Source organism: Rhopalosiphum maidis, chromosome 4, assembly GCF_003676215.2.
Source record: "Rhopalosiphum maidis isolate BTI-1 chromosome 4, ASM367621v3, whole genome shotgun sequence".
Lineage (NCBI taxonomy): Eukaryota > Metazoa > Arthropoda > Insecta > Hemiptera > Aphididae > Rhopalosiphum > Rhopalosiphum maidis.
Genome location: NC_040880.1, coordinates 12,286,795 through 12,312,698, shown reverse-complemented (window position 1 = coordinate 12,312,698; position 25,904 = coordinate 12,286,795). Strand labels below are relative to the sequence as shown.

The 25,904-nt window shown below is 24.3% G+C and overlaps 1 long non-coding RNA gene across 1 annotated transcript in view; it reads left to right on the top strand.

The window, feature by feature from the left end:
- The window catches only part of LOC113560613, a 69,498-nt gene extending 44,828 nt beyond the window's left edge, over positions 1-24,670 (top strand). Inside the window, exon 3 of the long non-coding RNA XR_003406127.1 lies at positions 24,593-24,670. This is a non-coding gene — a long non-coding RNA (uncharacterized LOC113560613). The remainder of the gene's footprint in view (positions 1-24,592) is intronic.
- The last annotated feature ends 1,234 nt before the right edge of the window (positions 24,671-25,904 follow it).

The window sequence follows — 25,904 nt, the reverse complement described above, 5'->3', positions numbered from 1 at the left end:
GCAAGTACATTTGCGACGTTTTCCGGAAACGACACGACATTTAAATTCTATTGTTTGCTAGTGTCTCCTGAGAACCAATACTAATATTTTGATCAAACAATAGATAGACAACATCATGTATACTATTATTATACGATGTGTCGCATGTTGTATACATTTGGTGGATTTCTTTCGAGACATGCTATTTACCCGAACTTTATTAATATAATACACATTACGTCAGTCATATTATTCGATTGTACGCAGTTGTTTCACGGAATAATAGAGGAGCTGTCTGTAAAATCGTCCAATATGTTATAAACGTATAACTTTGGACAGAAATTTATTCTACGTATAATGAATATTGTTTATACTATATAACTGTTATAATACATAATATGGTAGTACGGGTAAATCACAGGTTATACGTCGACTGGATCAAATAATCCAATGGTTAGATGGATAATATTGGCGTAAGCAATAGTTTTTCGAAAACTGTCTTGGTGCAAAAAAATGGTAAACTCTGTCAAGACGAACATAAATAGAATGGATTCGATCAATTATCGACACGAGCCCACCTAAAACCGATATATTATTCTTTCGTTTTTTTCAGCACGTTATTTTTCTGTGGTCTATGTATATAATGAGTTAAATATTCATTTTGTTTTATAATTTTTATTTTTTTTTAGAAAATAGAGTAAAAGTAATTTGTTTTGGTTTTGTTTATCAAACATTGACTATTTATAATTTCAAAAGGTAGATACTATTTTTATTTCATTTTTTTAGTTTTTGCTTAAATAAACAAAAAAGAATAACATTTATTTCAGTACTCGAATAAAAATCATAAATTTTGTTTATTGGTGTTTGATAAAAATCTTTATTAAACTATTATTTCTGTTTTTAGAATCAAAGCAGTACATGTATAATTTTAATGATGAAACTACTAAATTATTATTATTATTTTTTTTTTTTTTAAGTGCATTTAATAACTCATGTAGTTTGTTCGATGGAAAATTAAATATCGGTAGAACCTACTTTAAAGTTTTATGTTTTTTTTTCCAGTAGCTTCTATTAATCTAGATCAAAATCTAGAACTATTGCCATCTTATAATGGGTATTTTCATGGTTAATTGAATCCTGAACTATAAATATTAATTTAAGTTATACATACAATGATTTCTCCTTAGTTTTTTTAATTGGAAATAAAAATTTTACTTATAAATCTTAAGGATAGCCAATTGAAAATTAAAGTAAAGCGCAAGAATTCGTAGAATACATTGTAAGTTTTTTACTTTTGCACGTGTACGTATATGACACATGTTGTGAAAAACCGTCTTTTTATATTAGAAGAAGACCTGCGATTCTCGAGCAAATAAATAAATTACAACTTACAAAGTGTTATAGTACGGTTTCAAAATTAATATGATGTTAAATACATCATATTATATATATATATATATATATATCGAGAAACCGAGGAAAAAATAACATATTATCTACTTCTACTGAATAAGAGAGGACCACATAGATCCATAATTTATTAAATTAAATTAAGTGAATTATAATAAAAATTCCAACGAAACCTTCAAAAATTAAGCTAAAGAAAAACGAAGAAATGTATGTATAAAAACTTTGAATACCTACCGGAAAAAATGAGTTATGATTTCAATGATGAGGAAACGAGCGAAGCACTTGGAAAATTATTTTAGAAATAATACAAATACATTTAAATATTAACTATTAGAAATGATAATAAATTGAAATTGTTTTGATAATATACACCGATAAATATTATCAGTCAGGTAAGAGCAAATTACGGATGTACTAGAAAAATGTGTAAAGCATCTTCGATAAAATATTAAAAATATTATGCTAAAATATTCACACTGAAAAGCTATAAATGCTGGCAAGCAATCCACTTGCACATTTCAAGGTTTTCCTTTGAATACACTTGTCAAGTTATATGTCAAAATAGGAAATATGTATTTAGTTTTTAACAACAAAATATCATAATATGTGGCTTTAAATATCAAGTTTGAAATTATTTTAATAAACAATGAATAATAATTATGATTATGACAAATATTTTTTTCACTATTTCATAAAATATAAACAATAATAACTAGTAAGTTTACCTATTAAAAATGTTGATAAGTAACATCAATCAATAATTAAAATTCTATGAAGTTAAATGTATAACTTTAAATGAGTTACAGTTTTTGATTGTTGTGAAAATATTAACTAAAGCATGTGTGTACAAATAATCAAATAATTAACGATAAATCAAAAAATAATATACATATAGGTAGATATTGTAATTTTTAATAGTTATAATACTTTATACTTTATATAGGTTTTTACTTACAACGTTTTAACTACTCACCATATTTTTATTATCATTAAATTTCATATTTTTTAAATTCGTTTAATATTTTGATTTTATGCTATTTGTGAATTTTAGTCACATCTTCTGCTCAAATTTTCACTTTTATTAGATGAATTCGAATCGTTAAAATAAAAAATTTTACTAAAATGATAAATATTTACATTTATGATGATTTAGTGTCATACGTTTTTAATAATTAATCATAGCGCTGTGATATACTATGTTTTGTTGAATATTCATTGCTTATAAAATATGAACTAGGCCATGCTTGAAATTATATTACACGACGACATTTTAAAGGAATTTTAAAACGTTTACGTAAATAGATGAAATTAAAAAATAATAAAGCACCTAAAATGTACACCTGGACGTTATTGCATTGTCGTTTTATTTTTCATTTTCTTCTTTCAGACATGGATATCTCGGTAATATTATTTGTCTCCCTTTCACAATCATATAAAATACATTTTCTTAGCCGTCTTGAAAATAAACGATCACCCGACTTCTAAAAGAATACTGTACGTGCTTTTAAAAACTTTACAAAACGTCGAGGTTCGTAGTAAAAATTGCAAATACATGCAGCCCTCAATCATCGGTACACCATCTGTCGGGAACATATTACGATTGCAACAACTCTTTTAAAACTTTTCTATTCGTTTGCCATCGATATTATTTTCGCAGCTTTAACCTGAAATCCCAATATAAATATTATACGTATTCTGCGTAGTATTGCTGGTTTGATTTTACATATGGCAAGAAAACTTTAGGAGGCGAGTAAGTATATGAAATGAATTAATATCCATCGAATAGTTTAGCACAAAATGTATATTATAATGCCTACGTGTGTATATTTACGTATATGTTTTTTTTTTCATAAGGCCAATGAAAATCATTTGGAAAGGCACTGCAATAAGGATTTTTTTTTCCATTTAGAACAGTTTTTAGTTTTATTAAAATCGCATAAAATCCTATCCTATTCGCAATTGTTTCAGCTAAAGGCAATTTCTTTTAATCGGGTTGCATTGTGGACAGTTTTCATTATATTATATACATGATATTATGTATATTAATGCGAGAGCATACCTATATATATATATATTTTACATTATCATATTATATTATTCATAGCCACATAGTGATAATTTTAATGAAAATCGGTCTGTAGGTTAAATTACATTTTTTAAATATTGTCTTTTGTATCGAATAAATGAAAATATTCATAAAACGTAAATTTCATAGGGCATTAAATCATATTTAAGAATATTATTAGTATTTTTTTATTATTCACTATAAATTTCCTAAATATTTAATGATTGTCTATGCGACTTAGTGTTAGTTTATTAAACATGGTATTACTCTACTCATAATATTTATTGTGTGCCTATATTATATAAATCTTCAGTAGTGCTGTTAAGCGAAAACTATTAGGTAGGTACTAATAAATAATACAATTATTATATTATGTTATACTCTAAAATCATGATTTAGTAATTTAACTTAAATGTGAGGACGTTCAAATTTGTATTTATATATCTGTAACCATCAGCATAATAATATACTATGCAAGTAAAAAATTTCATTTTTTTATATTAATTGTATCTGATATTTTATGTTTATTGGATTATGACGATTTCAATAATTAGTTGGTGTATCTAATATTTGCAGTGATAGATTTTAATTTTTATGTGAAAAAAAAGCTTAATTGTTTAGTACACAGTTAGTAAGGTTTTACTTACATTTTACGTTAAATATATTTCTTATAGCAAAAATGAGACTCTAATTATTGATTTTGCACAAAGAAAAAACCATATACATTGTATGTATATTTAATTTGAAAATATTGACTGTATTCAAAGGCATTCTAAAAGATTTTCTCAGCAGAAATAATGGAACAGTCAAAATTAATATTGAATGGGATCACTATTGTAAATGTCTTTAAAAATGTATTGTCAATTTTCCATTATAACAGTTTATTTGAATCTTTGTAGTCATCTTTAGAAACACTTAAAAATTATTACTGTTGAACATTTAACTGACAAAAATTAACGTATAACGATAATAATATTATCATTATAAGTATATTATTTACGTTAGATATTTTTTAAACATTTATATTTTGATAAATGTATTTATTATTTCATTGTGAAATAATATGAGTCTAAAATGTGCAAGATTTTAGATTTTGAATGAAATTTAAATTTAAATTTTTCGAAACTTTTATAATTAAAATGCAGTTCAATTTGTAATCAGAATATTCAGATATGGAAATTTAGGAAGTTTTTTTTTGTTTTTATAATTCTTGCACTGTTCGTAATACATAATATATTATGTCTCGTTTAACAACGATCAAAAACAAGTGTATGCTATAATACATTTAAAAATACATGTTATATAATTGTGTTATTAATATTACATTTATTGTAATACTACAAAAAATGCATGCTTATTTATTCTAAATTATTTTTAATTATTAAATATTCTAAGCATTACATTAAGCGCAATTTTAAAACTATTTAATTTAGCTGAGTTTGTTTTTTTATATAATAATAAAGTATTCTAGTGTAGTAAACGATGCTACTCCAATTCTAACGAAAAATTTGAATCAGTTAAACGTTATCTTTCTGAACACGTTGCACGATTCGTGTGTAAAACATTTGTTTACAAAAGCGTAGAAAACAAAAATGAAATGACAGCTTTCAATTTTAAAGTACATCTTATGTTACGTGAAAATTTAAAATAGATTTTTCTTATGATCATCACTAATTTTCTTCATTAAATGTTATATATTAAATTGTGAAATCAATGTTTATTAATTAATTCCATTTTTTTGTTTTACTGCGATTACGAGATTATTAATAAATTATTTTATACGTTTTTTTTTAGATTTTCTCAATTATATTTTAAATATAACCCTTATAAACACATTTACAGTATTTAAATAATGAAGTATGACTAAATTAAATAAAGTAATTATTTTCTACGATCATTGCACAATATGTAAGATACAATAAATTTTAACCTAACGCGTTATAATGTTAATATAAAATGATAAAAGTAACACACAGATATAAAAATAATACAACTGTTATATTGTACAGCTGATGACTTAAGAAAAATCGACTAGAATACAAGACGAATTCAAACTTCTAACCACGTACCAAGACAAATCGTTAAGTTGCGTTTTGCTATGAATCCTTTAAAAACTCTACGTCCGCACTAAGAAACTTAATAGCGTTGATGATGATAATAATACCAACGCCAAACTTTCCAGCGTTTACTGTCCATTAAAAACGGTTAAATGGTGCTATTCGGGCGACGAGACGTGAAACGGCGTGTCATTCGGCCTGTCGGACTCGGCCGTCCAACTCGCCATTACACTGGATAGGTGTAGTCATAATACCCTCCTACTCGGTCCTTTACCAGTTTACCACATTTCGAGTTTAGAACCCTATTTAGAAGCCACGGAAGTTCTCGGAAACTCCTAACCACATATTACGGCTATGTACATGTATATAATAATATATCATTAATAGGAGTTCGGTCTTGGATTAATAAACATACATTTTTTACACATTATTTGGTATAACGATACTACTAACCTCGACCATGACACTTATTCGTGTTATATGATATTACTCGTAATATTTAACAGCAGTTACCAAAATATTAATGTCCAAATAAATATTTTTTAAATATTTAAATATAAAAATAGCTCATTTAAATTATCATTTTAGATACGTTTTTATAAAATAGTGTAAATAAAAGTCTTAATTTGTATTTTATGTAGCCAATAGTTTCAGTTGTATTATTATCAGTAATTAATTTTGTGAATAATTTTTTATCTATATCACATCATATATATTAATTTATACATATAAAATATGAATTTAATTTGTATTGCTATTTATCAATAAAATGAATTCTTTGTTGACCAGTGTCAGCAATAATTAATTAATTAATGTTATTAACAATATCACTCATTTTTAATTTCGATATCGGATAATCCGAGAATGTTTATATTTTTTTCGTTTATTATCAGCTGTGATGTATAGACACTTATGATTTGACGGCAATCAAATATATTTTGTTATAGCGGAAATACGATTTTGGCGCCGTCTTCAGTTTTGTTGATAATGAAATATACCCAACGATGTCAAGGTCTAAAATCGTACAGATATGATTTATGAGTGTTGTTTCGTTGGTGGTAAGAAAAGAGAGGAAAACACTAAATTTAAGAAAATTGCTGTCATTGAAACATGCCAACCGAATACTAGTGCCAATCAGTCCCTTTCGTATCTATGTGGATCCCGAAATTGGCAATTGGTTTTTATATGTATTTTATGTAAACATTGTAGATCAGTTTTCAAATGAATTATATAGTGTTTGATGCATTCATGAGGATATTATTTGAAACTTTATTTCATCAAGTATCGAATTTCTAATCAAATTATCTATGACATCCTAACGTATTGTGATGTTTCAAATATATTTTTAAATTATTATGATCATTTAGACTAAACGTTATTTAAATTTCAAATTATATAAGTATACCTACTTACTTCAGATTTTTTATTAAACAGTGAGGTAGGATTCTTATTAAATAACTAAATACATTTTGTGTCATAAAACTAAACTTATAAAAATTAAATTATAATATATTATTATATTTTTATTTTCCAACTAATATAACATATTCAATAGATAATACTGTCATTACATTCAATGTCAATTTTCAGAACTCCATAGTTAGCAACATTAAATTGGGTATTAACTAAACATGATATTATTTTTAAAAGTAACCTATTTTTTATAAAAATGTGAATACTTAATTCTTTATGATACAATTTCTTTGTTCATAAGTATTCTTTATCAAACTATTAAATGTAACATATTATAGTTAAGATTTTTAAATAAACCTAATTTAAATAATTTATTTTATTTGGAGCATTGGAAAAATTTTCTTTAATTATGTAGATACAAAATATTCATCTATTTTTATATATTTAATTAGTTATTAGTTATTAAATGGGGTTGACCTTATACCATAAAAATACCAACAAAATTAGTTTAAACATTTATACTGTGTAATTTTATTTAATTGGTATTAAACATAATTAAATTATACTCTATTAAATGTTTTTTGATTCGAAATCCATTAGTATAATAAATTATTCACGCTATTTATCCTAAACGCTTTAGTATAATATATCGTCATAGTTAAATTACAGTTTTCCGTGATTTTTTTCAAAATTGTTTTGTCTTATAAAAAATATCATATATAATTATTCAAATTAATATAATGTAAATCAAAATTTGAACATTTTAAAGTTTTAATACTTAATCAAAATTATTGAAATAACTTAGAGATATTGTAAAACATTAATTAAGGATTTCCAAAGTAATGATTTGGAAGAAGAAACCAATAAATTGTCCAGTTAGTTTTCCAGTTTTAACAATGATAAACTATTATATGTGATGCTACTTGAAGAATGTTGTTTATCCTTTCCGATCTTTACCAGGCCACCATAAAATCATAAGCAGGGTTCAGATTTTATAGCATCAAAAATACTAAAATATGCGCTATAATATTACCAAAAAAACCTTAAAATATTCTCTATAAATATGCCCTAAAAAAATTAAAAATAGCAAAAAATTCAAATCAAAATTGTATTATATTTACTAAATAATTTTATAAAATTATATATTTATAAAAAAAAACTAAGACTATCTTCTGTTACAGTTTCAAAAAACTTATATGTACTGATATACCTATATTTTATCTTAAATACATAAATTATATCACGCAATTATACATGTCAAATATCATATTATTTATAAATTATTAATATGAAATGAAAATGTGGGAATTTTTCCTATGGAGTCACATAAATAAATATTAATTTTCATTCAATATAAATGAAATTTATGAAAAATACAAAATAAGGCATTAAATGATGTATATTAGCAAAAAATAGTACTAAAACTTCAATTACTAATATTTTTGAAAAAATATTGGGAAATTTTTTCAAGTTTGTGTTAATGTTATGTATGGAAAAAATCCCAAGATTAAATAATACAATAAAAATTAAAGTGACTGATTTCTCTACTCTGCTGTTTTTAAGTATTGTATGGTGTAATTTATTGATGATGTTTTAAATTTTGAATGGAGCAATGAATGTATTGATTTTATAATGATGTGTATTTGTTTTTATTTTATACTTATTATTTGTTAATTTTTTTTTGTGCATCTTTCGACACTATTTGGAACATAAAAATGTTTAATTTTCATGTGTGTAAAATTGTGTGTAAAAAATTGGATACAGTTATTACTTTGGGGATCAAAAGTAAAAAAATTCCAATAGTTTTCAAAATAACTAAGTAAAATAAAAAAAGTAAAGGAAAAACTAGAATTTTTACGCGAAACCAATATAAAAAAAAAAAAAAACGATTATGTTTTTGGTTTATTTTAAAAACAAATATCCATATTTTATGTATAAAATTAAAACCAAATGTTTATTTTCATTTTCTATACATAAATGATTTTATTTCAAAATATTTTGAGTATTTTGACTGTTTTAGGTATTTATTTTTTTAGGTTTTTTTTTTTAAAAACAAACTACGATAAAAGTTCTTGAAAATACGTACGTAAGTACGTAATTCCACGTTATTCTTATATATCTATACAAAAATATTAAAAACACTTAAGTACTCAACAGTTTTTTTTTTATGTGCATTTGAATTTAAAATGTTTACACTATTTGTCAAAATTATGAACATTTATAAGCTACAAGTATTTTTAAGTAAACATTTATAAAATCTTCAATTTTTATTGCTAAGGTTTGAAAATTAAATACGAGGTGGCTCATAAGTTGTTAATAGTGAAACCGAAAAATCTAATATACATATATCTTATACATATACCTATTTTTTTTTTTATACATTTTTAAAAAAATGTACGCAATTAATACAGATACTAATTAATTGTTATAATTCAACAATATATTTGTGAAAACTCAAAATGTTGGTATAATATGCATTTTATTATACACAATGCTGTTTTCAAAATATGTAAGTTAATTTTAACATAATATGTATTAGTTCTATAAACTTAGATTGTTTTTCAGTAAGGCGGTATTAAACTATTAAGCTAAACATTAATAACAATTAATTAATATGGTATAAATGTATTTATACTCGTATGACGTATATATTATTTACATTAATTATTTTCAATTGTTATTTTTAATTACTTCCTTATGAAGTGTCAAGATGAACGAGTCTAGATTAGTGACCATAGCCCGGTACCTATTTTTGTCCTGTCAATTTATTTTACTATTTAATAATATCCACCTTCGTGAAATATAGCGTATAGATATGTAGTACATTTTGAACATGTTTTTGTGATTGTAAATAAAAATTGTGACCAAGTTAACTTACTTATTAGTTTTGTAATTGAATCGCATGCGGTAATTAATTAATGATTTTGTAAAATAAATCAGTATGCAGCGACGAGAGCAACATTGTAATTTTAGACTTTTCTCGTTATAAATTTATGTTTGAAAAGTAGGTACTATGTGTACGCTGATGGCATAAATGTATAATGTGAAATTTACGCCTCAAATCGATCACATCTTCTAGTAAATAATTCGATCGCCATTTCCATTAAAGGGATTCAGTAAAATAATTGTAAGCGTCGGCAGAGTTGTTGGAGACTTCTATAATATGCAACAAAGAAAAGCTTGGTTTACGTCAAACAAATTTGGGTTTACAATTTATTTTACAGTGCTTTAATAATCAAAAAATAATAGCCAACATCTTTTTATTTAATAGGCATAAATGTTTGTTTGTGAGAATAATGTTTCGTATTCCATCAACAACTATAAAATGTGTCGCATAAAATGAATATAGCTATTAATTTTTATCTTGTTTTAGAAATGTGCTTTAATATTTTTAAAATGGATAACTTTTTAAAATTAATTTAGTTTATTATTAATGTAATTATAAATAAAACATAATGTTTTTGGTAAAAAATATACACAAATGTATTTACTTTTTGTGAAATATGATAGAGAAATACCTTGTTAGCGCCTTTTTTTTAGTCTGTGTTTGTTAAAATATGTTACTTGCTTTGAAATTGTGTTGAAATGTAAAACCATTAAGCAGCTAATGGAAAACTGTGTAAAAATCTTTTCAATATTGCTTCACTGTTGGTTTTTGTTTTATAAACTAATTAATATTGTTAAATAAAAAAAAAAAAATAAAAAAATATAAAATTGTACTTACTGAATAATCTGATTTTTGGGTTAGAAAAAATATTGTCCCAGAAAAATTGCAATTTGTTTTCAACCTATTAAACGACACAATGTCAACGTTATGAAAATGTATATTGTGAATTTTAAAGTTTAAAACGTATGCTTGTTACAAGGGGATATGAAAATATCCACCGCCAAAAGAAAAGAATACATTATTATTGACTCTCTGTTGATTAAAAAATATTCATTTCAAAAGTGCATTTAATTTTTTTTTATTACTTAACTCATAAAAACGAACAATATGCGGTAAAATTTCAACTTCATATTCGTGGGATTTAAAACTCAAAAGTTACATTAAATGTGTATATTCGTAAAATTCGTTAGAATTTTATAAGGTTTCAGGCTGTATTGCGTGAAGGCGTAATAGTCTGTAACCACATACCAATTCGTGGGTCGGTCGGTATTAGCCTCTAAGAATGTTTATATGGAGTATGGACTATTATACAATATTTTTTCATTTTTCTTTATTTTTTTCAAAAATAAATTTAGTTTCATATTTCACGCAAATTCATATAACCTAAAACTTTGTATGATATAATGTAACATTATTTGCAAAATGCCATATACCTACTTTGAAAAATATATTTAAAATTAAATAAGATAAAAATTATTCCCATACAATTGATGCTGTACAGAATTAATATTTTTAAATAATACAAAAAAAAAGTTATAAAGAACCTATTTTAAATTGATATATTTTTTTTTAATTTAAAATATATATAAATTGCTTAAATATAATGAAAATATTTTGAAAAAAATCTATTCGAGTATGCATATATAAAAATTATAATATTAACACATTTAATCGAAATATTCGTTTTTGAGTTGTACTCAAAAAAACATGATTGATTTCATCGTGTATGTATTGATTTTGAATAAAAATTTCCGTGTTTCATTAGTTTTATTTTTTTTTCAGTCATTTTGAAAAACACTTAAGGTTTTTTTTTAATTTCCCCCCACACAAAAAAAAATTTCAATTAAATCTAATTTTTTACCAAAAACCACTTTTAAAGTTGAGAATCCAAACATTTTTACTGGCCCAAAAAATTATGACTGACCAAACAAAAAATAACTTAATAAATAATATCATATCAGTATAAATCTATAAACATTAACATTATATTCATTAATTTAAAAAGGGAATTCATCTGATATTTTTATTTCTCTAAATAAATGATTATTTAATATTATATATATCGTATTTTTATTGAACTTATATAATTTCTTTTAGGTATCATACTATTTCAATTTTTATATTTTGTGATATAGAAACTATTTATAAATATTATATTATGTCAATATAATATGATAACATCATACTTAAGTATTGGATACAATTAAATATAAATTAAAATATTTCACTTCAAATAAACTTTTAATAGCTTTGGATAAATATAATTTAATTCCCACTACGAATATAGTATTTGAAAAAATTATAGATAAATAATATATTTATAAGTTATAAAAAATATGGTTATACTTCAGATATAGCTACCTTAAACAACTTTGAATGGCATAGATATTTTTTTAGTTTTATGATAACAAATACAATTTTGATACAACAGTTTGAACAGAATTTTTTTTTTTTGTTTTTTTGATTCAAAAGTATTATAATATTCGATACTTTATCACTTTATTAGATTTATTACTTAAATATGAGGTAAAAAATACAATAATTTATAGTCTAGAATATATATGTATTTTTTTTTCTGCTTATTGCGGTATGATCCATGAAGATAAAATTATATTATTTATCAGGGTCACGGAGACCAAGAAACTAAAAATCGGTACTATAAATTGACTTTCACCGGACAGGGTAGTAAATTTATTTACGATTTTTCTCATTTTTTCAATCACGTATAAAAATTGCCTGCGGCCGACATGTATTTTATTGAGTTATATGATTTTGATGGCCTTATTGTGCGCAAAGAACTAAATCAAATTTTCAAGTGATATAAAAAAATATAACTATTCTCGGTCGATTATTATTAATCACAAAATATTCTTTGATATTTACACTTTGATAACTTTTTTCCTCTTATTTACGATTTAATTATTAGTAAATTGCTGAAAGAATCAATTTAACTAAGAAAAAGATAATAGTATTTCGCTTCAGATATTTCTGATATCAATAAACGATAATAATAATAATAATAATAATAATAATATACACAGTAAATTCAATTCAGCATAGTGTTAAAATAAATTACATTTAAAGGTACTACAATACATATTTATAAATAATTTTGTGCTGAGTACATGAACAGCTGTCATTCTAAATATTTCTATATAATAATACTATCTATAAACAATGCTATACTATATGTTTACTAAAACATGTTTAAGGAGCATTGACTTGTGGGTCATCAAAGCTTTTTTTTTATTTATTGTGACTGTTATAGACATATTATAGTATTAATATGTAGGCAACTGTTTATTTTTTAATGCTTATAAATTGTTAAGTTAAACCTCTAAAATTATATAACTAACTATAATGTTATTATTTTCCCCGAGTACTTAAGACATTTGAAATTAAGACGTTTTGACATTAAAATTTGTTTGTAATAATTTCAGAAATGTAAAAATAACATAGATTATTTATTTTAGTATTGTAAAATGGTTAAGCAGTGATAAAAAATATAATATAACATGATATTATTTATAGAATACTATTTGAATTTTATTTGAAATCTATACAATTTGATCATTTCTATTATGCATTTATTATTTCTGAAATATGTATTCATAAACTGCTTAATTTAAGATATTTTTTCAAGTAATATCATCACAAATAATAATTATATGTAACCAAGAGTTTGTATGTTTGTAGTTGTCTGATTCTTCTATGAAATGAATTGTTATGTAGTAATTTTCACATAATGAACATATTTTAACTTTGCAAAATATCTCATTAGTAGAACAGTATAAAAATCCATACCTATACTTATTAACCATACTAATTATAAATGGTAAACATTATACTATTTTATTCAAAAAAATATATCACCTAATGATAATATGTGATTAAAAAATTATGTTCGAATTGGTCATTATAATTTATAATGTTAGTTCAATCTTAAAACATAATATAATACTTAATGAATAAATAGAGCAAAAACTAAATTATTAGCTGGTAGGTAGTAAATATAAAACAAGACCATCTTTCTATACATAGCCATAATATTGAAAAAATCTTATTCAATTTAACTAATTTTGACTGTTTTCATTTTTATCATTTTATTTTAGACTGTCTGCTTAATAGTATTATTTTAATATTTTTTAAACAGATTAAATAAATAATGTACAAGAGATAAAATATTTATTTTTAATATTATAAGTTAAAAATTCGTATAAACAATTGTATTTTGATACCTACCTTATTTATATTATATAAAAAAAACAAGCGGGATGTGAGCCATATTATATCTTCCATGTTTTACAAGATTTTAATTTAAAATCAAACATAATATGACGTGTAAGACGGAATAATATGTGTTTTTATAAAAACATTTCCAACGTGACCAGTGTAAAAAACTGTGAATACAGTTTATTAAATTAATTTTACGTAGAGCAACTGATAAAAAAACAGGTAAATTTCAAAATAAATGTACAAAATGTATTCATAAAAATGAATGTTTAGTTTAGAGTATGTAATTTCCGCATTATTAGTGTGAAATTAATTTGATAACCACTTACATACAAAGCATTGTTATTATATACATAATATTCCGATAGATTCCAGTTCAAATTTAAAACAATTTAACTTTAAAAAAAAAAAGTTTTATCTTTACGATGATTAACGTTTCTGTTTGCGGAAGTTTATGTTTAGTTTTGTATGTTACCAAAAAATATCCACAGAGTGTTGAAAACACAAATGAAACAGAGTATGAAGGAGTTCATTAAATTTATAATTGGTATGTAAAACCAGCTAGGAATTAAGGATCCTTAAAGGGTTATGTTTAAAAAGCATGAACCATTTTTTCGTAGTCATAGGTAGAGAGGGGAATAATTCAAAGAAGTAAAAATAAAAATCTCCCGAATCACAAATGCCGCTCGGTACGTGCCAACAAGAATGTAATCCGATACGCATAATAGAGGGGAGCAAAAAAAAAAAAAATGAGAAAAAAAAATGTTTTTGTTATCTTGTCGAGGTAAATATAGGTAGTTCGTTATGGTATGAGAAATTAAAATAAAAATAAAAACCGAATTGCTAGTTTTCAGTTACAAAAACGATCGGCGTTCTCGAATTTATTCCGATTGTAAAAATTAAAATCCCTCGAAGGATTTTACAGAATTTTGTTTATAATTTTTTTTAAAAAAACCGTAGGTACATTTAATAACAAAAGTTACTTATCCATTCACATGTTATAATAATTATTAATGTAGTATTGTGTAAATGTACTTGCTCATATAAATTCTTATAAAATTCTTATTTTTAGATTATCATGATATGTGTGCTTAGGTAGGTACTCGTTTTAAATTATTAGTTTTTTACTACTTTTCTTAATATTAAATTTACAAATAATTTTCATGCAAACATGTTTATTTTATTAACAATATTAACCATATAGATTATGAATCATATATCTAATTATGTGGGTAGAATTTTTCATAAACGTGAACCACAGCGATTAATTAATTTATATTTTGTGATAACTAATTATATTCAATTTGCTATGAAATAATACACAAAACTTAGTTATCATTTCCGATGTTAAAATGTGTTTGATACAATATGAAGGGTATGACAAATAAATTGATATCCAACGTTTTAACATACACGACTTATTGGATTCAAATAAGCTTCATTTATACGTGTAGAAAATTAACTTATCAAAGATCGATTTACCACAAAATTAGTTTGGCCTGTTAAATTAACAGATTCCTCGTTTGTTCAAAAAGGTTTAGAATAAACAACGGTACAATAGTAAAGTACAGACAGAATCTGACAAGATGAACAAAGTAATTGCAAAAGTACCTACTAGACGAATGATGTACGTGTGTAAATAAGATGGACACACGAGTACTAGTAAACAATAATATAATAGATTTCTTACTGTAAGATTAAAACCTAACTTCAATAGTTGAATGGTCCACTGCTCTATAAATAGTTTGCGATTTACATAATATAATATATTTTGTATAATGTCTCCGTCCGTAAAGCAAATGATGCAATATAAGTCACTATTTTATATGTATATTAAATATTTCTAGAATCAATACAGCAACAATACATTTTCATAATAAATAATCACAATTCTCTTTGAATATACCTTATATATTTGTAAAATTATAGTTGCATAAGTTAAAGACAATGGACCTTATAATGATTTAATGGCATTGGTATTTATATTTTTGTGATCAATATACACAAATAGAATTTGCGCTATACTTCTAGTTTCAAGCTGTAGCTGGGTGAACTTTAACTAAAGGTAGAAAAAGTGTTACAAATTTTATTTAAAGTTCTTTTAATAATATAAAATATTCTAGTTTCAAAATGTATTCATCAATTATCTTTTAAACATATATTTTCAATAATTATTTAATTGAGTAAAAATTAAGTGATAATGCAAATATCAAAAAAAAACTAAATTATTGAAAATATCCATCAGAAAATGTTTACTGAGAAGTAAAACACACTCTAAAATGAATAATTAAATCGTTATCCGTAGTCAGTTTTGATAAAATTATTTTTTATGATTTTTATTGCTGTACAATCTTAGGTTTTTTTATTATTATATTAACCACTGTAGGTAAATATAATTATATATTTAACAAAATGCATGCATTTTTAACAATGGATATAATTATTATGATATTTAATCATTGGTTAATTGTTGAACCAATACTGCATTAACTACTTGGTATCTAAAATATTACAGAAAAATAAAACATACATACAAATCAAAAATTAAAATATTAATACATATGAGTTCTTTATTTATCAAAGATCATTTAGATTTAACAAAATTAAATTATACAAACAACATAATAAAGAACTTTATTGTAACGAATTGCACCAACACCCATGTTCATTGTTTTCGAATTTACCTTTATTTTACTGTAAATCTTTTAAAATGATTACATATATAAGTGTAATGTACGACCGATATGAGCATTTTTTCAATTATACAGATCTATTAGGTGCTAAATTATTGTAAAACCATGAAACTGGTTACAATAAATCTTACATCAGTGGCTTGGTGTAGTGCGATCGTACACTCAACTGCAGAAACGCTCTGGGTGTACGTATCGGCCGGTTTTGCTAGCTCCCGGATGGGTGACCACCCGGGATTTTAGTGACAAATCCTTGCCACGCATACAAAAAACGTGTTTCAACCTACCGTTCCTCTCCTCTAAAAATGAATAAAAACCATCCAATGGCCTTTGTTGCCGCGGATTAATTAATAAAAAAAAAAAAAAAAAAAAATCTTACATTAAAATATATTCCATTTGATTGTTCCGCTGTGTTATAATATTGTTCGATTTATTATTCTAGCCATAAATAAATTTACATGAATATTCGAGTATTCGTGCTTGTGTTTTAGATATGAAGTACCAATTTTGATACGGATAGAATACCAAATTGATTTTATGATGACATATTGATTAAGTTTTTTCTTTAAGTACGTGATCACAGTTTAAGATAAAATCAGTGCCCTGAAAGTTGTATCTTGTATTGATTTCAAATTAAACACATATGGGTAATATATCGATTTTTTTCTAATTATCTTGGAAATCCGAAATTGTTTTATTATTCAATAATACTGTTATATAATAAATGTATCATTATATTTTTGTTTTTTGTATTTGTGTTACGAGGAATTCTAGAAAGCGCACATTTAAGATAAAGTTATTTCTTTAATATATTCAACAGTTTTACAAGTGTATTATATGTAAGGATAAATTATTAGGTTATAATGTTATGTCAACAATTCTAAAGAGTATATATAAATGTGATTTTTATTGAGCTCAAAACAGTTCAATGTATATTATTGTACTAAAAGAAAATAATGTCATCCAACATTTTCATATTCATTGGTTTATACATTTCCTTATCTCTGGATAACGACGTATTTTTTGTTTTCCGATCATTATTTATTTATTCTTGTTTCTTATCTTATAGGTTTCAGTAAAGAGAAAACAAATGGTATCATTGACCGTTTATTTACTTTGGTATCATTCGAACAACTTTCATACACAGAAAAATATAATGTTTTCAAATAAAAACTACAACGATATCTCGTTAAGTTATTTTTGTTCGTAGTATAATAATATTATTGATGACTAAAACTTTTGGTTTGAACAACTACATATAGGGTATCTATATACACATTATAAAAATAAACCATTAAAAAATTATTTTTGTATTTTTGAAATTTAAAAACCTTTTTATTATAGTTATATTAGTTTATGTTTAAATTTGTTTTATTACACTATATGTACACATACCTAACAAGAAGAACGATACGCAAATTTAATTACAAAGAGAAATAAAAAAAAAATAGAAGGATATGAATCATAGTGTGAAATTCATTGAAAGAACTTTAGGCATTTATCTGTACCTACGCATTTGTTTCAAATACAATATTATAAAAAGGAACAACAAGACTCAATTCTCCAGGAGCGTGTACAATAAGTCGATATATTGCAGAAATTCTATGTCTATAATTCATCTATTAACTTTTAATCATTCATTATTATTAACTTAATGATATTTAATTTAATATATTTTAAATTAAATTTACAGTTGCAACCAGTATATATATAGCTATAAATTCAGTTCAATACTTTAGCAGGCATACAATTATAGTTTTTGGTCTATAGTATTTTTTATCGTTTTTAAATTAAATTTATTTCAACATATATAACACTAATTTTCTATTTTTGATATTTTTTTATTATGTTCACACTTTTATATTATTAGACTCATTTACATTTTCTGACACTAAATTAATTATTGTTTTTAATCTCATTGAAGAAATATATATTGAAAATTGTAATTTAATTACATTTTATCGTGGACCTGCGTTTTATACTTTTGTAATAGAACTATTTTAATTTTTTTGTACAATATAAAATCGGTGAAAATCAGTGTGTGTGCGTGTGTGTGTGTAACACACATTTCATAGAAGAATATACAATATGACATCAGCTGATGCGTGTATTTTTCTAAATTTTTTCGTTAAATCGCTGTAATATTATACTACAAACATATAGATGTAACACATGTCACATAGAATATTACTTGCGTAGGTGACTATGTATTCCGCGATGAATAATAGTGGGCACGCATCGATACTGCAGGTGTATGTACCAACGTGTTAATGCAGCAATGCGACAAACGCGTACGTATCGTAAATGGCGCACGTCGGTTTTCACGACGACGACGACGACGACGGTGGTGGTGGTTTACGGAAGTGGTCAAAATTTATTACACCACGACGTATATAATAAATCAAGGTGAAATTCCGTTTCCCCGTCTATTCTAAATCATTCGATATTTTGATTACAATAATTTGTTGTAAATTATATTTAAGGTATCGTTTAGCACGAGATTGCGCTTCGAAGTATAGCTATAAAATACGTATAAAAAATGCAGCGGCTACGCAGTTTAATGTAAATGCCAAAAAAGTTGGAAAAGCATTTTTTTTAAATCGCAGGTAGAGTAATAACTACGTGTGACTGTGAAAAATTGTAGAAAAATTTATCCCGATAAACAGAAAATATCTGTACACTATGACTATATCGCATTACATAGTTTATTTGTATGGATCGTACATCAAAAACCCGTACCAAAAAGTTGGCAGGTCATGAAATTTTCTTTCTTTTCTTCTGAGTTCTATGATTTTCATCGCCCACTCATTAGGGTTTCTGCTAGTAAACTGGCCAAGTGTTAAGCAATAAAAAAAAAAAGTATTGTTGCTCACTAAATTAATAGTGAAGTGAGGTGTTGAACTAAAAAGAAATGAGTAGACTTGGCCACAATGTAGATAACAGGTACTTTGTAGGCTGACTACTTTTGCTAAGTGGTTTTTAACTGGGTCTTTTTTAACAGTTAAGTTTTGGATGAGGCTTTTATACTTTCGTAAATAGATTGATGGTATGTGTTGATTTCGTGATAATTGATGTCGGAAAACCATCGCTTGCACAGTGTGCACGTCATGAAACGTATTACAGTGATTACAATTTCCGTTTTAGATTTACATTATTGACACATAAATTATATTTAAAATATTTATAATATTAATATATATAATGTACATACTCGAGTTCGATATTTAACACGAACTGTAGCGAAAAATTACAATACAATGATTAAAAATCATACACCAAAATCTTTGTTGTATTACATATACGGCTTTTGAATAGTAATAGTAATTGTACATGAGAAAATTAAGGTTTAAGTTGCTGTGGTATATTATGAAATAAAGTTTAAATATCATTTTGAATATATGCCTGTCAGACACGTGACTTCGTGACACGTATTGTATGATATATTAATATCCAAATCAGAAATCATCATATTTTCAGGTAATCGCAAATGAAAAATAAATGAAACTAAACTTGAAAACCACATTGAGCTTTTCTGAGAATCGGTTTTAGAATGAAATGATTAATAGTTCTCAAATTTAAAAAGACAGCGCACATTTTCTACACACATTCACAAGCAATCTACTAAAAAGTAATTTTTACAAGACTAAATCCCAACTGGATCTCAGCGAAACTAGACAAGAGCTCCACACCGAACTTATTAACTAATCTGCTTTTCATTCCGTAACTTAATATGAACTCATATTCTATAGGATATAAGCTTAAACTTCCAGGTACTTAGGAAAACTTATTACATTATATTATGTTATATTATATGTTAAAATATACAAAATGTTTCTGAAATGTTATTGATTTTTTATTTAAGAAAAAAATACGTAGCATGTTTTGAACATTTGCATGTAATAATATAGCTAAATTATACTTTATTTCATTAACGTATATTATTGTGATGATTATTATGCTGTAGGCAAAGTAAATGATTGTGACGTGGTGTTAGTGTTTGACAATAACGGTAACCCCTCCAACAATAACTACTGTAGACTGTAGTATTAAATGTTCGTGTTAAATTATAATCATATTTCTTAATAATCACCTTCTTTAAGCAAAACGCGTTTTATATTTATATTAGTCGTGGATACTATTAAAATAAATTCCCTAGTACGAATTGATCATACACGATTTTAAAGTCTCGAAAATTCGTTTAAATTAACTCGTGAAAATTATCGTACCCAAGAATATTATACCGTGTTACATATTATTATCAATATTATTTTATGCAAGAGAAATAATAATTTTTTGCTAACTTTTGATTTTCACGTTTTTTTACTTGATTTAATATTATTTAATTTGACCACTATAATAGTGGTTACGATTCGTCAAAAATATAGAAGAAACATTACACACCTTTTCACTCCGAACCGCATAAAATTACCGTTGCCATTATTACTTTACAAAATACGAAACACGCACTTGGAACACCGTGCAGACCTATAAAATAATATACACAGTAATAATTATTATCTCACGGCTCCTTTGCGGAATGCCTACAATTAGAACGCAAACGATTCATACCCGTTTCACTGAAAAAAAAAACTTTTTATTTTTCCGCTCTTTTGTGACCCGGCGTCGTAGGTATTCGGTAAACGCGTATAGATTTTTATTAGCTATGTTAAATTATTTATACTACACCACAGTGTGATTGTGGTAAGGAATATTAACATTGTAATATTTGTTTATAATTTTATAAACGGCATTGTATAGAGATCAATATCACTCGCTGTGTAAGCTACAAAATTGAATCTCTCTTGACAAATATTACGTGACGTACATTAATCAAAATAACGAAAAAAAAGTTTTAAAAAAAAAACAAGTTACAACATCATTATATTATTATAAATTAGAATTATATGTATAATCATACAATTAAACTTAATAATGCCCTAGTTCACAGATATTACACAATATCTAGATTTTTATAAAAGTATGGACTTGATATTTATACAAAATATACGTATATATTATAGCATACATGATTTAATAATGATAGATACACATAACTTTTAAAATTTTATCTCGAATATCTTTGCAATTATTTTAATTTAATAATCTGCGAAATTTCCCGGTATTTTTATTTATAATCTTATAATATACCTAATACAAACTTAATATTGTTTTACATCGGTATACAAATTATTATTAAATGGTAGTTTTAATCTAAAGCTAATAGTATGTAGAACAATATAACACACAAGTTAAATACAAATATTATATTATATTTTATTTTTATTTATTACCTATTTTAAATATAATATTTTTATGTTATTATATGTATGATAAATTGTTTACATTATATAGATATCATAACCATTTTTATGTGTTTTGTAGTAATAACAGAATTGATTTTAAATAAAATTGACATTAAATTAATAGCTTACAAAAATAAATAGGAAAATTAAAAATATAATAAGTTATACTAATTTATTGTTGTTAGTCATCGTGGAAGTTTTCTGAGTCTTTCGATAAGAGTTCGTCCTTTGGCAGCTGGGGTCATAGACGTCTGTATATTGTTTTTGGATCCAATTTTTCAATTTTCGACTACTTCTGGATAACAATATGTATATATAAGATATAAGAATAAAAGATTATTTCGAGATTTTTATTAATACTTATAAAATGAAATAAATTTTGTAAATAACATATAATAGAAGTCCAAAAGTATTGCGCAAAAACACAAACGAACTTGTCTTTTTATGCGGATTATTGGTGATTGACACCAGTTGTTATCCTGGAATAGACTTTTTTTAACTGAAAATAAAAAAAAACACACACGAAGCACTATAAATTCCATTTCAGTTATTTACGAAGCCATAATACATCGAATACCCTGAAAAAAAGCAGATAAGGCACATGCAGTTACTATTATTGTTTCAAATTAAATTATAAATCGTTCATTTAATACTTTATGTAAATTATACTTTTATCATATCCAATACGATTTCAAGTATAGAAATGTTTATAATACATGTAGAATTTAACGACAATTATGGATTTTTAATTCAATTTACGATTATATTTATTCAATGAAAATGTTAAACAAAACGATATGTTGGTCAAGTTTTTTTTAGTTTAAACGAGAATTGTATTTAATGTTTATCTCATGTAATGTTGGTTTATAAAATTATATGTGAGAAAAAAACCTACAAATATGTATTATTAAATATATTATACAATATGCTAATTGATGTGTGTAATATATTATAAATACTGAGCAAAGCGATGTATGTACTTTGATGAAGAAAAAACAAAATTCAATGAACTAGAAATAGTTTATTTATAAAAACTATGACTTATGTAAAAATGAAATGATAAATTAATAATAATATTTTCTATATAATCTATAACAATTTATGAACAATTTTTCTTTAAAAAATGTTGTTTTCGAAATTATTGTTCTGTTAAAAAATATTACACTTACGAAATCGTAAAGCGTTATTTTTTCATAAAATATATTAGTTAATGTACCTAATAAGAAAATTAGAACAACTACCTAATTTATGTTAATAACACCGTTTGAATGAAGAGGTATTATAAATTTGATCATGAGAATTTGAATTCCTGCTCAAATTTAAAACTGAGATGCATCTTAAAACTTAATCACGTAAATATCAAAATCATGTTTATCAAGTGTTTTAAATGATACCATATTCAACATAATTAAATCAATGTATTATATATTTCTTAAATATAATTAACGCCAGTTAAATATTAGAATAATAAATTAAATTTTAGAAGAAAAACCTTCTTCACAAGGTGATATTAATTCAAATGTGTATATAGTTATTCATTATGTGATGTAAAATTATTTTTAAATTTATTGGTTTTTTTTTTTTTATATAGGTATATATTTTTAATTGTATTGCATTCGTACAGTTGTATAATTAGTTATCAGTATAATTTAATTAATCATAGTATCTATATTTAAACAAATTCTGATTAGTACCATTTAAACTGATTAAAATAAAATATTAGTCAAACAATTATTATTTACTTTTATAAACTAATAACATGTGATAATGTAATTTATTGTTAAAAATTAAGGCAATTTATAGTTTTTAAATTATATTAAATAAACAAGATATAATAAATTTACACTTATCTTGTATACACTTTTCAAGAAGATCAGGTGCAGCACTTTGTAATAAAATCCACTAGGCAACCATTATATTATTATGTTTTATATTGGCGTTAAAATGCTGCTAATTTAATTATTAACTTGTGTGTATTCAAAACCCATAAGAACTAAAATATTGTAATACATCAGGTGCGTGTATTAAATATAGTGGCTTGAATTTTTGTAAAATATATCTAATTTTTGAGTTAAAATATCAAAAAATCTAATGTTAAATGAAAAAATAATAACGCTTATTGAATTCCATTTATGTTTTATTTCCACTAAATATAAAATTAAATTTAATAAAAAATAAATATAAATATTATACTCACTGCATCTATGTTAAATGTTCACAACTTTTTAAGTTTTTGATTGGTCTGATCTAATAAATGGTATATGATTAACTTACTTTAAACGTACAAAGTGAGAATAGTGTACAAGTCTATCATAAAATAAATAAAAGAACATTATTTTGTTATATACGTTTAGTTTAGTGTATTAAAACTATTCAAAACTTTTATCAGGTAAATAACAAGAATATAAATTATGTACTAATTCGATTGAAATAGATGATTTTGGAATAAATGAAGGTTCAAAATCATGTTGATAAAAACTTGTTGATTTAAATTAAATAGGTTTAAGGTACATTGTATTGATTTTTTTAATAAAAAAGTTTTATTTGAATTCCAGGGTTATATCTAGGCCATTCACGTACAAAACACAAAGCGTAGTTAGTACAATAATATAACCGCACTCAATAATTGTGTACAGCGGTCTACATAGATGAATAGCAAGAAAAGGCAAGTAAAAATTCATATTTTTAACACGTTTGATTACACAGTAAATACTTTATGTTTAATAAATTATAGTTTAAGTACATAGAAGACTTGGTTGTATTTTTTGGGGGGGAAGGCGAGTTTTAGTTATTTAAATTAGCATATGGCTTCGATAACTACCTAAAACGAGATTGCTGTTTAGAATTAAATTTGATATTATATCTAACTAATAAAAATAATGATAACTGTTACATTAAAATAATAAAAATCCATAAAATAGTAGTGTAAGTATTCATCTGATAATTAAATAAAAAATATGAATACGTAATAACCTTCTTTATTCTGCGAATAAATTTAAATAATAACAAAGCTACGTATTATAGTTATTAATATTTATATCAATAAATTAATCATAATAAACTTTTTTGGTAAAAAAATATTTATCAATAGACTAGACAATTATTTAGATATGTCGCACGTATATTATTAAGTAATAAACTTATTATAAATATTAACTATATTATAGAAGAAAAGTTAAAAATTTAAATGAAAAATGTAAAACATTTTTATCAAATCTATTATTGGAAACAGACTTGCTTTTAGTTATTTATTTATGTTTATAAAACTCTTTGCATTATGATTAAAAAGTGCCCAATGTGGTATATATACTCAAACTTTATGGAGTTATTATTTGTTTTTTCGTTTTATTTGTTTATGCGATCTGGTTTAAAATAACTCAAGGTGTTAAGACAATAAACTAAGGAAAATTTTTTAACTTTCATCCATTACCAACAATCGACCAACTTGAAAATAAAAATTTAGAACAATAGAAAGATGTTTTAGCAATCGAAGGTGTTTAATTTTAAAAAAGAATTTAATCAAAAAATTCTATTCCAACAAATAAATTCTGATACCCAAATAACAATATTGTCTAGTATTATAATTTATAAAAATCAGTCTTACCGTAAACAAACATATATATTTAGTACATACTTAAATGTTTGTACATTTTTATATTTATTTTTTTAAATCATAGTTTGATGAATTTATCAAAACCATTATCTTTTTTACAGTTAATTTTTTTTAGATTTAGTAAAATACTAAAATAAAATGAAAATCTATTATGTGGTTGGCAAAAGTTTAAAAAAAATCAGATAGATTGCTCTGCAAATTTTATTTAATAACTTCGGTCACTTTATTTAATGTAATATTCCTATGTTAAATTT